This window comes from Rhipicephalus sanguineus, chromosome 2, assembly GCF_013339695.2.
Source record: "Rhipicephalus sanguineus isolate Rsan-2018 chromosome 2, BIME_Rsan_1.4, whole genome shotgun sequence".
In the NCBI taxonomy this organism is placed as follows: Eukaryota; Metazoa; Arthropoda; class Arachnida; order Ixodida; family Ixodidae; genus Rhipicephalus; species Rhipicephalus sanguineus.
This window is the reverse complement of record NC_051177.1, coordinates 59,854,367-59,871,458: the sequence shown is the minus strand read 5'-3', so window position 1 is coordinate 59,871,458 and position 17,092 is coordinate 59,854,367. Positions and strand designations below refer to the sequence as shown.

General features: G+C 47.4%; 1 protein-coding gene across 1 annotated transcript in view; it reads right to left on the bottom strand.

Moving 5' to 3' along the window:
* Nucleotides 1-17,092, bottom strand: part of LOC119383064 (uncharacterized) — a 51,888-nt gene that overhangs the window by 15,144 nt on the left and 19,652 nt on the right. The window lies entirely within an intron of this gene.

Sequence of the window (17,092 nt, the reverse complement as noted above, 5' to 3'; positions counted from 1 at the left end):
CCAGATGGGAGGCTGCGCTTTGTAGTCCACACCTGGTCGATCAACTTTGGGCAGGTCAGCAAGCCTACGGTGCGGTCGCCAGGCCTGGCCGCCCGCGGTCTCATCGTTAGACGCGCTAACGCGCCTCCTTGCAGGGCCTCAGTAATGTGTTTTCCAATGAAATCCGCACGCTGATGTTATATACATTTAATAAGGCCTAAACAAAATGATTAAGGCAAGAATAATCATTTTGAAAAAAAAAGGAAAAAAAGAACTGCGTCTTGAATATGGCGAACGGTATACAGTTAAACACTTCTATAATGGCTCCCGCGCTGGACCCCTGTGGTTACGCGGTGCTCGGCTGCTGACACGAAAGTCGCGGGTTCCAACCCGGCCGCGGCGGTCGCATTTCGATGGAGGCGAAATGCCACAAGGCCGCGTATACTGTACGATGTCAGTGCATGCACGTTAAGGTACCTCAAGTGGTCGAAATTACGTGCAGCCTTCCAATACGGCGTTTCTCATAGCCTGAGTCGCTTTGGGACGTTGAAAGCCCACAAATCAATCGAGTTTCTATAATAATGTGGCCGGGACCTTCAAGATACTTCACTGCATGGGTCACGCTTCTCGAAATATAGTCGGGACATAAGGAATCCTTCGTTGAACAGGTAATTTTGTTGTAGAGGTATTCGACTGTACTTAACGGAAGTTAGACAAAAAGTATACACATAAATACCGTTGGGTTAGGTGCCAACGCTAAGTCTTGGGTGCGACTTTGTATGGCGGCGAGAAAACGACGCCCGTGCTACAGAGCGACAGCGTATAGGCACTGCGCCAGAGCTGTGACCAATTACTCTAACGTCACAGCTATCGAACAAATCCCAATTAACCTTTTCCTGTCGTCCCCATCGAAGTGGCTAGAGCTGTGACACGGCAAGACGCGATCTGACTAGAGAGTTACACGAAGCAGCAGAAGGCACCGATACGCACAAATAACTAAGTGCCTTTTTTATAGAAAAAACAAGCTTGCCCCATAAAAATGTCGCCGCTATGCAGATGAACTACATCTCTCTGTATACTTCTATAGCTCAACCAATTCACAACACCAATCAGTGTGACAAGCTATATACATGTATAGTACAAGAAACTTAATTCTGTGCAATATCGCCATCTGCTGAGATGCTCGTCCTGCGGGGAGATCAAAATGGAACCTTTCAACTTGAGTCATGCGATACACTTAGGTAGGCAGGTATATAAAATGCAGTTTGATTTTCGTGAATGCTTCCCGACGTTTTCACTTGTTCGTTCCTATACTTGCAGAGGATGCCTCGCAAGCGTTTCTGCTGTTTTAGGGGCGAAGCACCTTAAGACCTCACAATGTCCGTCCATCCGCCGTAGTCTACAGTCGAAGCGCAGATGCAAAACAGCTGTGCATAAACAGTCTACAGAGCGAGCATAGCGCGCATATGGTTTAAAAATAGACCGTACTCGGCGCGGCGCCGATCGAAAGCTCCTCGGAAACAAGCGCATCGATTAACAGGTGACAACATGCGCAAAACCGTCTACAGAGCGCGCGTAGCGCGCACATGGTCCCAAAATAGACCATTCTCGGGTGCGGCTCCGCGCGACCTCGTCTATGCCAACTTCAGGCTAAATTCGATCAAGGAACTATGGGCTCTACATTTCACGGACCACAAGAGAGTAATAATGAAGGCAAAACGGAATCCACAACTGAACACGACGTACGAGTTATGACCAATAAAACACATTGTATATAACTGTACACACGCGTTGTCAATATTTACATGAGCGAGTGGGCAATGTCACGGGAGATTCACGGCTACCGAACGATCCCCAGTGCTTCGCCCACTCATCATCATTCACTTCGTGGATATGAGTGGTAAAGCGAAGTTTCGATTAACATGACACTAACCTTCGCTTCATTTGGGTCAGACATAGTGACCATTCCTTGCCCTTCCCTTATACACTCTGCTTAAGTTTCCAAGAATTCCCGTTTGCTCTATAAGAGCGACGAGCGGGAAAGGTCTGCAGTAATGACAGTTTCTTTACGAAATCATGGCGTCAGACTGCAGTAAGCTCCGAGCGCTTCGCAGCTGACGCCATCCTTGCCTGATTTCCACTTTCTGTAGCGAAGAAATGTCGCGAAATGAAGCAATTCGAAGCTCCAGCAACATTTCTCCCCCCGAAGGCCAGAGTGAAAGGACGGATGTTTCCAGAGCAAGTCATTTCAACTGAAGGCATTTCGCAAGTCGTCTTTGAAGCAACGGGGGTCGCCGCGAGGCGCGTCGTTAAAGAGAAAGCGGCGACCTCATGCTTGATAAAAGTAACGCAACAACTAATGCGCGAAGCTTTTCAGTCTACGAGGGAACACCGAGCCTTCATTTTCATAATGGCTCACGAATTGATTCCCGCACGGGTGCTGTAAATCCTCGTTCTTTTTTCCCCTCTCCCTTGACCTATCCGTGGGGGACCCAATAAGGCCATAGGAATGTATTCACGCCGGACTGGCGACGTTGCGCTGTGTGTATTGCCAGCGCCCTTCGGAGCATCAACGTGCGTGAAAATGGAAGAATACCGCCATGTGCGTGCTCAATTTGAGCAAAAATACAAAACCAGAAGGTGCGAAACCGAGGACGTATATACTGTACGGCGCAAGCATCGAATGTCACCTTGAGGAACTGCTCCGCGTCTACGGAAGATGACAAATTCGAAAGTGATATCGTTCAAGTGAGGGGGAAAAAAGAAATAAAGGAAAGAAACAGCGTGCACAAGCCAGGGCCGAATTTCAAACGCCAGTGTATGGGAAAACTTCACAAACGGCGCCAGTCGGATGAAGGAATGCACAGAAAAGTCAAGCCGCAGAACGTTTCTCGTTTTCCTGTTTCCGCGTTGCTCTTTCCCCGTACGGTACGACGACGACGACGACGACAACAATAACAACAACAACTAAAGCTAAAGGCGTAGCAAAGGCTAAAGGCGTAATGTTTAGAGCATCGGGCTTCAGCGCCATATAGAGGCCCGGAGTTCAAATACTAAAATCGGAACATTTTCATTTATGTTTATCCGGTGTACAAATGTACAGCTTTGACGTCATTCGCATGTGTTTGCGTGTGGATGACATCACATCTGAGGTTTTATAATCTGAAACCTGTCGTGTTAGCTAAACTAACGCTACTCGCACTTAAGAGCTGAACCTTTCATAGCTGTCTCGTGAGGCGCCCATTTTTGGCTAGCAACTGGCCAGCACATCCGCGCGGACATGGCAGCGTTACTTCGCGTTTGGACAAACTGGGTCGATCCAGGACAGCGAGAACTTGAATAGCGGTTCCACAGGCGTTCGTGGCAAAGTGCTCTCCAGATGTTCATGTTCCTTCCCTCTCTCTTTTAACCTCGCGCGCAATTCCTTGCGAGGTTAAAGCGACCGACGGAATCGTAGACAAGAATGCGAGCCGAAAGAGCGCGGCGGGATGATTGACAAGGTCAAGGTCACGCACGGCGGCCGAAGCGCCAAAAGTGTATAAGTTCAGTCGCCAACCGACCGGTTCCGCAACCCCGTTGGCTGACGCGCCGGTGGCTGCGTTCGAAGTGAGCTACTCAACGGAACCTAGCGGGCCAGAGCGCTGTTGCAGGTGGCGGTCAAACATCCAACCGAGCATACGAGAAGAAAAACTATAGGCTGGGGAAACCGTAGGAATGCCTGCGAAATTGTCAAGAACGTTCGCGTGTTTCATGACGTTGATTTTTGGGGAGCGACGCTGAATTCTTGTTTGAAAAGGTGCACAGCCTCCAGGCAGGGTCCTATTCCATATTTATAGCGAAGAAGCCGACTATAGAACCGAAAGCGAAAAGAACGAAACTCCGAACGATTGGCTAGTGGTTGCCGGCGCCATTTCTTAAAGCGTTACTTTTTTTTTTACTGGTAGTGCTATTTTTAAGTGCGTGACAGAGCTTTGAGGTTATTTAAGCCTAGCGATAATGCTTTATTCAGTTCTACTTCCTCAAAAATATATTTGAGTTGCTTAAAGTGTGAATGGACAGCAGCGTATCTTGCCTTCGTGGCTCTTTTTTTTTTAACAGCAAAGCTGTTAAGCAAATCGTCCCTTGTATCTCTTATCAAGAAACTATGATCATCATAAACGGGTATGTGCCACAGAAATTGGGTGAATCTAACTACTCACCACTGGTCCACTAAAAAGGAAGAAGGCAACAGTTAGCCCAACACTAGGGAACGGGAAAGGCAACGGCGGCTGCGAGAAGACCCCGTAGCGATGGGAGGCCATATCGTACATCTATGAGAGGTGCGAACGCTTGCTTTAAGCGCGAGTTTCTGCCCCTGATGTTTGAAAACCCGTGTCGTGTCTGTGACTGTATGAGAGGTGCGAACGCTTGGTTTCAGCGCGAGTTTCTGTCTCCGGAGTTTGGACATCTGTGTCGTGTCTATGTCTGTCTGTGGTTTAACTAGAACTTCTTTGCACTGAGAACCAACGTAGAAACAACCTAGCATCACCTAGATAAAGCCTATCAACGACCTAGAAGCAGCCCAGAAACAACCTGCATCACCTAGCTAAGGCCTAGAAACAACCTAGAAGCAACCAGAGTAGTCTTCAGAATCGTCCAGTTTCACTGCAGGCGTCAAACCTTGCGCGGCTTAGTACAAGCTTTTTTTCTGACTCGATTGATGACGCGAGATTTTAATATGCGAAGAACAGTGCGTAGGGCTTCGAGCCTGAACATTAATTTTTTGCAAACCGCCGCATCAACTTAAAAATGAAAACTTTTATACGAAGTGAAGTGGGCCATCCCTGCGTTACATTCGAGGTCGCGACTCATCCTCCACAACATGCGAGCGAGATATGCGCCTACCAAGAAAAGAAGTCTTGCAAACGGTCTACAAAGCTGCGGTATATTGCGCCAGGAATCCACGTCTCAAAAAAACGATGGCCATCAGCGTCTGTTAAAACTCATGGCCCCTCCGAGTCATTTAATGCGCCACGCAACTTCCTTATCGACCCTACAACTTGAAAAGTATCATAGTAACCACCGTCGTACAGTCGCTTATTCACTGTGCAACGCGTAATGATGTTCTTTTTTACGGATTTTCCTGTTTGTACCTTCAAAGAAGCACGTGCAGGAAAATCTGCATTCGATAAAATTCAAGGGTCTATTGTAAGTATAACGAGACAGCTTTCTAAAAGTGACTCACACATAGGGTCTATAATTATGAACCTGAGACATCAACCTTCCTGTCTATGTCCCTTATGTGCTGCTTTTAAAATACTGACCCTCAACTGACAGCGCCAAAGTTCGTACACTCGTGCAGTTTATTAATGACCTACCAAAAGACTGAAGGAAGCGCATACAGAAACCCCATGCAGCACACTTTCCGGTTGATTACGCAGCCATGTCAGAAGAACTGTATCAAGGAAAGCTGGCACCCAGTAGGTGATACGGTAAAGTCTTTAACAGGACACTTCCTCCTACACGACCATCAACAGTTCCACCGACAGAAGCTGCATACGTTTCCTCCCCCAATAACGCAACTCTGGTGTGAGGCCTCAGAACCAAGCGCAAGAGATCGGGAACAACGGTATACCATGCGAACATGAAGCTAAGAGCTCTGAGCTCTGCAACCACATGCACGGCTGCGCAACTCGCCACAAGCCACGTGTTTCAGAAGCGAGACAGTGATTGTTTCTCTGGGCGTAGTCGACCTTCTTGTCGGCTTCAGCCTCGGGTCTCCGTCTCTTTCTTCTAGCCAGTCCCTTTCCTGTACACTGCTGTTGAGGTATCCTCTAGACAAGGGCTCTCAAGCTCAACTCAGCTACCGGGCCGCCGTCAGGATATCTAGTCCAACGAGGGCCAGGACAGTGAAAAAAATTGGGGCGGGGGGCGGGGAGGGGGAGGAGTTTGAACAAACTGCCACCTAACGTTGTCATTTGAAAGAAAGCCTTTCCCATATCTCATATATGGGTCATATCAGAAAAGGGAATCTGACGTCAGGTTTCGAGAAAGATATCGATACTGATATCCAGAATGACCACAACTCTGAAATCGAGTTGTTCTACGGTGATGTTTCAACACACAGTGAACGCATAGGGTGCCTCAGGGTAAAAAAAATGCTTGAGATCAGTCCTGTCTCTCCAGCTTACCCGAAGAAAGCGTTATTAATCGCGATGGACGAGAAAATAACGATATTACCATTTAGCACAGTCAGAAAAGTTTATTCTTTGTGAAGCCGCGGGCCGCTAGCGAAAGGTCCGCGGGCCGCGTGTTTGAGACCCCTGCTCAAGACTAGAGACGTCCTCATTCACGACCATCAACAGTTCCACCGACCTTTTCCCCCTCTTTTTAGGATCCCTTTCTGCTACTACACAGTGATTGGCGCAAAGCACGCAGAGGTTATTGAATGACGCCTCTCCTGTGCAAAATAAAGGTGACTACGAAGCGCTTTCCCAGCACCACTGCAAAAAAAAAAAAAAGAAAAAGGAGTTGCAGAAGATTCCTAAGCGTATTCTCATGAAATGAGAACATGAAAGCGTTTCTTTTGGCTAGGTTGTTATGCTGAAAATAGGTGTTGCCGACTTGTGTTACACAGAACGAGGCAATTCGATAGGCGGAATTGTACTTTACATGATTTGGTACAATAAAAGTTGTAACAACACTTTATACGTTGCTTTCAATGTCGCCTTCGTAGTTGATGACTTGGGTGTTTAGCGTACGCGTTTCGATTCCCGCTCGTCCCCTGAGTCCTCCTCGTCAAGGGAGCGCTTCGTCAACGAGTATTCTGCCGATATAGATGATGCCTACAACGTCGACATCGGACTCACTGCAGCTACGCATGCAATATCGCTATGCACGCTGCTGCGACACTGCCTCCACAGGAGTTGAAGGCCAACTGATACGGCGGACAAGGGCGCACTCCATGCTGCAGGAATTTCCCTTTCCTACTGCTGCAAGTGGTTGCTACGGCAGTTGTTGGCGTCAGTTCCGGTGGGAGAGGTCACGTGCTTTTCGGACACGGCTTCTGCAGACGCCAGCCGAGTGCGCGCTTTATCCAACCTATCCAACTAACGCTTTCGCGATTAAAAATGAGATCGATGAGCAGCCCGCTACGCATTATAGGGTGCGTCCCACGGAACATCAATACATGATTGATCATTTCAATCAATCAATCAATCAATCAATCAATCAATCAATCAATCAATCAATCAATCAATCAATCAATCAATCAATCAATCGGTGAGCAGTCCACTTATTAATCTGCTTAACTCGGCGTCACAGAATGGCACCCATAGCTCGAAGAAAAATTGCAGCGAATTTGTCGTGACGCGCCGAAAAGCGGCTGTTTGGAAGAAAAAAAGCACGCGACGACGCTTTGGATCAATATATATAGGCGCGGCCTCAGCACCTGGTCTCCAAGGCTGCCGCCCTATCGACTCGGACACAGCGGCGACGAAAACCATCTCCCTCCATGTCGATCGACTCGGATACCGACGACTGTCATCGACGTGCGCCTCCGCTGACCGCGTATACCAAGCCATGTCACCACGGTTAATGACTCGTAGACTTGGTAGTATACTGATGACACAAAGCTCTCTTTGTAGCGAGTTCGAGTCCATGACGTGATGGTTGTTTTGTGAAGCGGCAGAAAGCGAGCACACGAGGTCATAATTATATTCCCTGAAATTCGCGAGCAGTGCAGTTCAACGTTTTCGTTCAAAAGAAACAAGCAGAAGGAGGTCATTACTCAATGCAAACTAGAACACAAGAATGAAAGGAAGTGCAAAGAAACGCATGTGACGTATTGAGATTAAATCCAACCGTACTCGTTAGTAAACAAAGTTTTACTATCGGTTATTTCACAAGGTTACGTTTTGTGGGCCTGCTATTTCTCCTGAAGGAGAAATGACAAAAGAACGGTCCTTGAGTAAGAGATGAGTGGCAAATGCAGCCAGCACATACGTTCGGCGCTTATATCCAAGGCCCATAAAGAACCACTAGTGATCCGGGAAAAGAGGAAAGAAGCCAAACTCTCTGCAGTTACCAGGTTAGCGCGAGCACCACTTAACGGAAGCCAGCGTCATACGCGTGTAGGCTTTAATCGCACTTCTAAAACCTACACGCTGGTTGCACATTTAGGATTACGTATACCAACACACACACATAAAAGCTACTGCTGCTGCTGGTGCTAAGTTTACATCGGCATTACCCTATATATCAAGCAATCAAGATCGGCATCCTGCCCGCATTGAGGGTTTGCCTACGTGCACTTGCGCCCTTCTTATCAGCAAAGCTGGCTGAGTAACGAGTTGCGGCAGTATCCACGCGCAAGCCTGATAAGAACCCGTCGCCGCGGCAAGATTCCAAGCCATCGCGAGACCGTCGCGAGCGGTCGATTCAGGCCACTATCGAATGTCACGCGTTTCATGGCCGGCTCTCCTCCACAGGCTTATCTATCTGTGGCGAGCGAGAAATATTAACAGTGATGCCAGCGTGGGAGCAACGTCGGAGATATAGACAAAGGGATAACTTGCACCCTTGCACAGAAACCGCGATAACGCTAATCAAAAGTAAACCGACGATTGGGCCACTGCCACCCGCATAGCGGCGTCTCCTGAGTGAAAGAGTTATAGATACCCGAGGTGCAATTCTGAACACTGTCGAATTTTGACATGTCGTCAAACTCCGCCATTGGCCAGCTGTAATTGGTTTAGATGGCTTCTGCGGCGTCTCTGATTGGTTTAAAATGCCGCCATTACGGAATATGACAAGATGGCGGAACTTAACGGTGTCCATTATAGCACCCCCGGTCTAAGTTATTCAAGTCTGGCTCGTGTACTCTTGCGATGATTCCAGCGGGTGCTGGAAGTGCGTCATTTGCCAGGAAAACTATTATTATTATTATTGTTTATTTCCGTTGCATCGTTTCTTAATGTGATCGCTCGAAACTGCGCAAAGGTTTTGCGCGCTTCCGCAGGAATGCAGCAGCCGCGGCCAGGAAACGAACCCGCGACATCGTGCCTAATAATGTAGCACCAGCCCAACATGGCCGTTAAGAGACAGAGCATCATAGCCAAAGGAGTGGTCATTAGCAAAAGCCCTCGTGTACGACTTGTTTCTCAATTTTGTACAACGACGTTGCATCGCATACTTTATAGCTGAACAAACAGCGATTAGAACGTATCGCGCTATATTTTCGTCATTTGCACCTGCGACATGCGGATATTGTTTCTGATCACAACACGATAAGTTATCCACCGCGATGTGACACATCAAGCGACAGAGTTGGTGCACGAAGGCCCGTGCGTGTATATTCAAGGAACATTGTGAATATACATGTGTTGCTCAATACCTCGCTCTTTCCCCTTTGTTGTGAAACAGTGTCTTGTCGATGTTGTGTACGACTCCCTCTCGCCCTAATTCACGTGTTGATCTTGAAAAGTTAGGTGCGAAAGATTAAAAAAAAAAGACTCTCTCGCCTCATCTGATGAACATTTTACAAGGTTGTCCGCAGAGTGCTTAGAGTGCGTAGAGAGTAGAGTGCTCACCAAGCGTGCCCGCTCGTCGATCCCGTCGCGTATATACTCACGTAAATCGTGCGAACGCCACCGAAGCACAGGAAGTCAGTTTCCTCTTTTGAATGTGCGCGAAGTTTGGCCACGAGAAAATGTGCAGACCCAGCTGCGGCCGATTGCCTTCCTGTAATTCTCTTCGTATCTTGCGTTTGCGACCACGTTATTTTTTTTTACGTTTTCTTCTTCTTTTTCTTAAGGACGTATATTCAGGAAACAAACTGTGCTTGACGCGAGAGCTTCACATCCTGTGCGGGTTCTTTTCATATATACTGGCAATTTCCTACGGCGCTTTAATTGCGACAATCCTGACCTCGTACATTTTTTCTTACTTATCTCTACACTAACCGGTACCTCTACTTTATGTTTTCTTTTATGTTCGGTGAAAGCATTTTCGTTCAAAAACACAGAAAAAGGAACTCCCCAATTCAGAACGAAAGTGGGAGCAAATCAAAGAGGCCGTGGCAAATCTCGTTGTGAAACGTGCACACTGCAAGCGCAGAAATCATATGCACCGTCGTCAGGCCCCCCTCGAAATATAAGAAAAGGTGGATAACTCATGCGTTCGATTAAGGTTGCATGAAACCGACGTTGCATATGAAGGGACATTGATGAGAAAAATGATTTCTATCGTATTTGTATATACTGCGCTTTCACCACACCGAAAGCACAACTCTTGCCGTGAGAAGACGCCTGGTAAGCCAGAAAACGCGCAGAAATATAATACAAGTGGCGACCCCACCGTGAAGTTTGCGGACCAACTCACTGTGACCTCATAGATATTCCAGCCGTCTACTAGGGCTTAAATAACCTTTATCGGTGTGTGTGTGTGTGTGTGTGTGTGTGTGTGTGTGTGTGTGTGTGTGTGTGTGTGTGTGTGTGTGTGTGTGTGTGTGTGTGTGTGTGTGTGTGTGTGTGTGTGTGTGTGTGTGTGTGTGTGTGTGTGTGTGTGTGTGTGTGTGTGTGTGTGTGTGTGTGTGTGTGTGTGTGTGTGTGTGTGTGTGTGTGTGTGTGTGTGTGTGTGTGTGTGTGTGTGTGTGTGTGTGTGTGTGTGTGTGCAGCTGTTGTGGTTATCACTGTATATATCGCAATCATCACCCAGCACCTGGAACAGCATGTCAGGCGAAGAGCCAGACTAACATCCCCATCTCCAGCTTTTCATTAAAACATTTCTCTCTCTCTCCTTTATAACGGCATGTTGCTATCCCTCTTCGCATTCCTTCCCACTTTCGCCAAATTGCTTCCGTGTCACGGCTAACTTTCGCTACGTAACTTCCGATTGGTCACGTGGCTTTCGGGTCGATGCTTATGGTGTAAAGTTAACTTCCGGTTTGCAGTTCCAGTCCTCAATCCTCTCTAAATGAAAACTTCCAGCTATAGTTTACCTCATTTTGCAGTCTGCACTTAACCTGCACTCCACTTCAGGTTAGAGCCTAGCTAAAAGAGTGCTTTACTCGAAACAAGTTGATATCGGTCATGAATAGAGGCTAGATTTTTAGGCATTAAAAAAGCTCGTTTTAGGCGTCATAAATAGGCAGGCAAAACAACGTTTTAGGCTTCCAAAATAGTAAATCTAGGCACAGTAAATTTCGACATAAATGCAAATAATTTCAAACGAAGACGAGCGCGAGCTCTATCTACGACAAGAAAACAAAAGCGTTATTGCTTAAAAGGGCACAAAGGCGCCAACAATTGAACATAGCCGTGCAATTATGCTTTGTCTCGCACGGTTCCTAGAACACGGTCTCTCCCGTGTTCTGCACGGTGAGTCAAGTGTCCACTGTTGAATGAACACACTCCTGGGTGTCTTTTCGGCATGACTGAGAAGGGCAGAGCAGGAGCAGGAGCAGATATCCAGATCGCTAAAAGACCAGAAGGGAGGCATTTCTCCTACAGGCCGAGTCGAATCGCATATTGGCTGCGAGATCGAGCAGAGTCGGCACCTAGCGGCGCGCGGGCGAAACCCCGTGGTGTGGATGGCTCCTTGCGTTGTCAGCTAGCCACATTGCGTCGTCTGCTAGCCACACTAGACACACCGGGTTCGCACGTGTGCGTACGTCATTCACGTCCTCAGATTACAGCTTATTCCGTTGTGCTAGCACAGCATCGAATGCTTGTACAAGCCTACACGCCTACACGATATACATAAGCATTTCGCCTTACGAGACTTGTATGCACTCCAATAAGTGAGTGCATGCACGTGTCGGTATGGCTCTATATGTCTAACCATCGTACCGTCCATTCGCCTAAGTAATTTCAATGTGGGTACCACTTTGTCGTTCAAGCAAATCACATAGTGCATTTGGCGGCGTCCTAAACGAAAAAAAAGTACTAAGTGTGGAGGTGTGAATGCAGAATTTTAGTGACACCATCTCGTGAAGTGTTGGCGATTTAGAAATCCTCGTGATACCGCAAAGCATGAACTAGCTTCTGCAGAGGCCGATTAGCGGTAAATATGACCTGAAGCCACGCATTTCTATAGCAGTACGCGTGTTCATGCAAACACAAAAGCAGAGTCCACAAAGTTCTACTTCATCTAATTACGAAGAAATACAGGCTCTCTTTTTTTGTAGCCGCTAGAGCAAGAAGTAAATACTTAATTGACTCAGTCGCGCAACACTATTTATATTGTAGTACTGGCAAAACACAATTGAAACACGTGCAAATAAAGCAAGAAAAAACATCGAGCACAGTGCAAAACACGAATGCGACCGAAGGCCAGTACCCCATTGATTGGCAGATTGCGCTTCTGTCACACGTAATAGGAACGTTAGGCCGGTTTCTTTCGTGCATTCATGTGGCAATGGAGGGCGTATACATCACAATTAGGCAGCAGTCCACGCACTTTATTCGCTGACAATCCACTCAAACCGCCTACAGCGTAGCGCCGCTGCGTACATTTGTATACGCGCCGCCGACCGCCTATCCACACAAACGCGGCGACGGTGCTGCCACCTACAGCCCTGCCAGTGAACCACTGGCGTAGCCAGGGTGGTGGGGGGTCCTAAGGGGGTCAACCCCCCCCCCCTCCTTGAAACTTTTCATTTTGCATGAGTATATATGCACTCACACATATACAAACGCACGCACGAGCATACACAATGTATGTTGAACCACCACATCCCCCCCCCCTCCGAAAAACGTTTCTGCCTACGCCACTGCAATGAACACCTGACAACGTAAATTACAAACAAAACAAAAGCCGCGCGCACATTCATTTCTTTTTTTTTTTTTTTTTGCTCTTCCCTCTCCTTTCCACTGACGGCTCTCCGCGGTCTCGTATTTGCCAACCACTCGCGCCATGTCAGTGCGGCGGCGAATGCTCGCCGGCGTGTCCCACTTCACTGCTGCTAGCGGCTGTTTCCGGGAGTTCATTGAACTACATGACTAGTCGATGTTGCGCAGTAACATGAACAACGGTCTCAAACTGCACCCAGGAGCGAAACTTGAGGCTAAATAGTGCTCATATAAGCCAATTCCGAAAATAGGCATTTATAGGCATTTGTAAGCATTTAGGCACAAATGCCAAAAATAGGCATTTATAGGCACTATAAAAACACTATAAAAACACTTCTTAGCCTCTACTGCATGCTCATATATCAACGTGGCGCGATAGGAGCGCAAGGAACAAAATAGGCATTTGCCTAAAATCCAGTCTCTAGGACCCATGAATTGGCGTAGACGTTATACTCCGTCAGTGCTGTTCTGGACATTGTCAAATCCCGCCATGTTGTTAGATTCCGGCACAGTGTGAACGCCGATTGGCCCAGATGGCTGCTACGGTCTGAGTGATTTTGTCTCTCATTGGCTTAAAACACCGCCATTGCGAAATGTGTCAATATGGCGAAATTTGACAGTGTCCAGAATAGCACACTGTAACAGCAAGTGGGTGGAAGAGGGCCACATAGCCGTCGTATGAAAGGGGGATAAAAAATTCTCGCTACCGACACGTTGAAGGACTTAGCGTCACGAGGGCGTTCAACCGCGGACGAACGCCCAGCTGCTTTCTTCACTGTTTCCGTCACGCTCCGCAGTCCTTATGCAAATGCAGCTGCGACGACCTCAAGTGACGTCGGGTCACGGACGACCGCGCCGTTAATACGGAGCCCCCGCCGTTAGGGACGCCGACCTCTAGCCGGTGCAAAACACTCGTGACAACGAAGGCGTCACTCGGCTCGCTTCTTATCTCTCCGTCAGTACAAACCGTAGCAACCGTGCGATACAAACAATCTACTCCTTGCAAATGTTTGCAGTTCGGCTGCGAAAGGTGTCGGTATCGCTAGCGTTGCTCCGAACTGAGGAGAGATAATAATATAATAATATCTGGGGTTTAACGTCCCAAAACCACGATTTGATTATGAGGGACGCCGCAGTGGAGGGCTCCGGAAATTTAGACCACTTGGGGTTCTTTAACGTGCACCGAAATCTAAGTACACGGGCCTCAGAAATTTTCGCCTCCATCGAAAATGCAGCCGCCGCGGCCGGGATTCGATACCGCAACCTTCCGGTCAGCAATCGAGCGCCATAACCACTAGGCCACCATGGCGGGGCGAACTGATGAGAGAGGTAGTGCATTTAAAATTAATAATAATAATAATATCTGGGGTTTAACGGTGCATTTAAAATTACCTACTTCAGGTTCTGTCTGACGATTTGGTTTATTGATGGGTCGACGCATCGCCTTGATTGATCGATCGATCGACTTATTTTTAATGCCCTAATGCGACACAGGAGCTTTGAGAGATATATAGTCGACGGATCAATTCTGATCGCCGGGAGTGGTTTTACGTGCACCCGAAGCTCAGTAACAGAATATATATGCATTCCGCCTTCGTCCGAATGCGGCTTACGCTGCAGGGAATCGAAACCAAGACCTCGTGCTTGGAAGAACAAAGCCTTAGACATCTCGGAGCTTCGGACTATATTCAGGATGTCGTCTATGGATGACGATAGCTTGGTCGGCCTTTGACAATCTTGTTTAACCGACTATCACGCTCGTTAGAATTTATTAAGCACGATTTATGGAATTTTACGCTGAAAATCTGCGCTGTGGACCGCTACAAGTGGGTTAGTCACCGAGAGTGAGCGAAAGAACTTTATTGAAGTTCGGGCGAGGACGCGAACTGACGTGGTAAGGACCTTCTACATATGTGTACTATTGCTCGCCAGGCATAGCGATGACCCGATTCCTCATTCTCCAAACTCAAACAGGGACGTCGGTTAACATAACGCTGCAACCGCTCCGCCTCTTGACACGACATCTGCGAGTACAGCGTCGTAAGCGCCGACATTTACCGCGTCTAGAAAGTGCGCGTACTGATGCATAACGCCGAGTTTCGAAGAGCTCTGCGATAACCACGATGATACATATCCATCATTACTCGCCCCTACAAGCGGGGCGAGAAAGCAGCTGAGGCTCACATTTGCAAATGTTTGGTCTTGTTGGTGCGTGCCTGCGTGCGTGCGTGAGTGCACACACACACAAAGAGGGAGGGGGGACAGACAGACAGACAGACAGACAGACAGACGGATAGATAGATAGATAGATAGATAGATAGATAGATAGATAGATAGATAGATAGATAGATAGATAGATAGATAGATAGATAGATAGATAGATAGACAGACAGACAGACAGACAGACAGACAGACAGACAGACAGACAGACAGACAGACAGACAGACAGACAGATAGACAGATAGATAGATAGATAGATAGATAGATAGATAGATAGATAGATAGATAGATAGATAGATAGATAGATAGATAGATAGATAGATAGATAGATAGATATAGACAGACAGACAGACAGACAGATAGATAGATAGATAGATAGATAGATAGATAGATAGATAGATAGATAGATAGATAGATAGATAGATAGATAGATAGATAGATAGATAGATAGATAGATAGATAGATAGATAGAAAACAAAACACAGTAGACGACCGTTGACGTCTGACGGCACGCAGTGAACTACGCCCACCTGTTTTCGCCTCTCGAAAGGGTCCATATTCGAGAACAAAAGCACGCGTATACATCGAACGCAGCTGCATGTCGAAGAAGGCCGAGAGCGAACGTGAGCGGACGTCAGCTGCGTTTCGAGCTATACGGCTGCATGTTTCAGGCTCGAGTTAACGCGATGACAAGGTCCCGGATAAAATGGATAAAATATAACAAGATCTGCTAAACATCCCGCGGCTTAAAGCAAATAGACTCGATAGATAATGAGGATGTCTGAAAGCATGCCCACGACGTACGCAGAAAATGCTTCTATTAATAATAAAGCAGCAGAGCGAGCGTATCAGAGTTTCAAAACGACTGTAAAATAACAAACGGCTCATGATAAAAATCACCGACAGCTTGCTTTTGTAAGGACACCTTTTGCATTTACAGTATATAGCAAAAATGAATGAATGATCAGAAATGACTCAGCAATGAAATACGTAACATTGACTGCAAATGTGGAATTGTTGACGCAGAACATCAGATGCGAGCAGCAGGTTCCCACAGAAGCGACAAAAATATACGTCGCCTATATATAGTGCCCGGTGCGTGATAAAAAAGAAATGGCGAAGTTTGCACAAAGTCGCGCAAGGCTTGAAACGACGAAGCTGGACAATTCTGCAGTCTAATCTGGTTGCTTCTAGGTTGTTGCTTGCTAGGCTAGGTGATCCTAGGTTGCTTCTCAGCGCAGAGAGGTTCGAGTTAAACCACAGACACGACACCGACGTCCAAACTCCAGAGACAGAAACTCGCACTGAAATCGAGCGTTCGGTCTCCCACAGATCTACGGGCACGTCGTCGTTCGCGCAGGGCTTCCATCGCTTCGGGGTCTTCGCGCAGCCGCCGTTGCCTTTCCCGTTCGCTAGTATTCTCTCGTTGTACGTAACGATGAAGCACTATGCTTCAGCGAAGCTGAAACGTACGGCCACGGTGTTTATCACTGGGTTAATCCAGACGGTTTATTAAAGTTCTTCTCAATCGCGGGTTACGTCTGTCTAGAAATCTTAATTGGCGTCTGCCGCCCGTCTGTTGCCTTCATTTTTAGTGGACAAGCGGTGAGCAGTGGGATTTGCCCAGTTTCCGTGGCACATACCCGTTCATGATGATGATAGTTTTTTTTGCACACTTGTACGCACGAAAGTTTTTACACAACCGGCTTAAACAGCGTCGCTGTTAAATGCTGCATGTCGGCACATGTAACATACTTCTCAGAGTTTAGTGCAGTCATTTTCGTAGTAGACATTCGTACACAACTAATCCATGTTTCGACCGACCCCTCCGATGGGTCACTGGCGGCATTATCCGGCTGCACTCGTTTCTTAGCCAAGACGAGCCATCTACCCTCTTGCGAGCAGTCCCTTATAGCGTAGCCGGCTGCCTTCTCGACAAATCGCGCTTGTTTTCTCTTCGGGCTCCCCCCTGCACAATGCCATCCAACTTTAGGAAAGACACCTCTCTAACATTCAGTCTTACATAACGTTAACGTTGCTTCTAATCAACGGAAATAAATTAA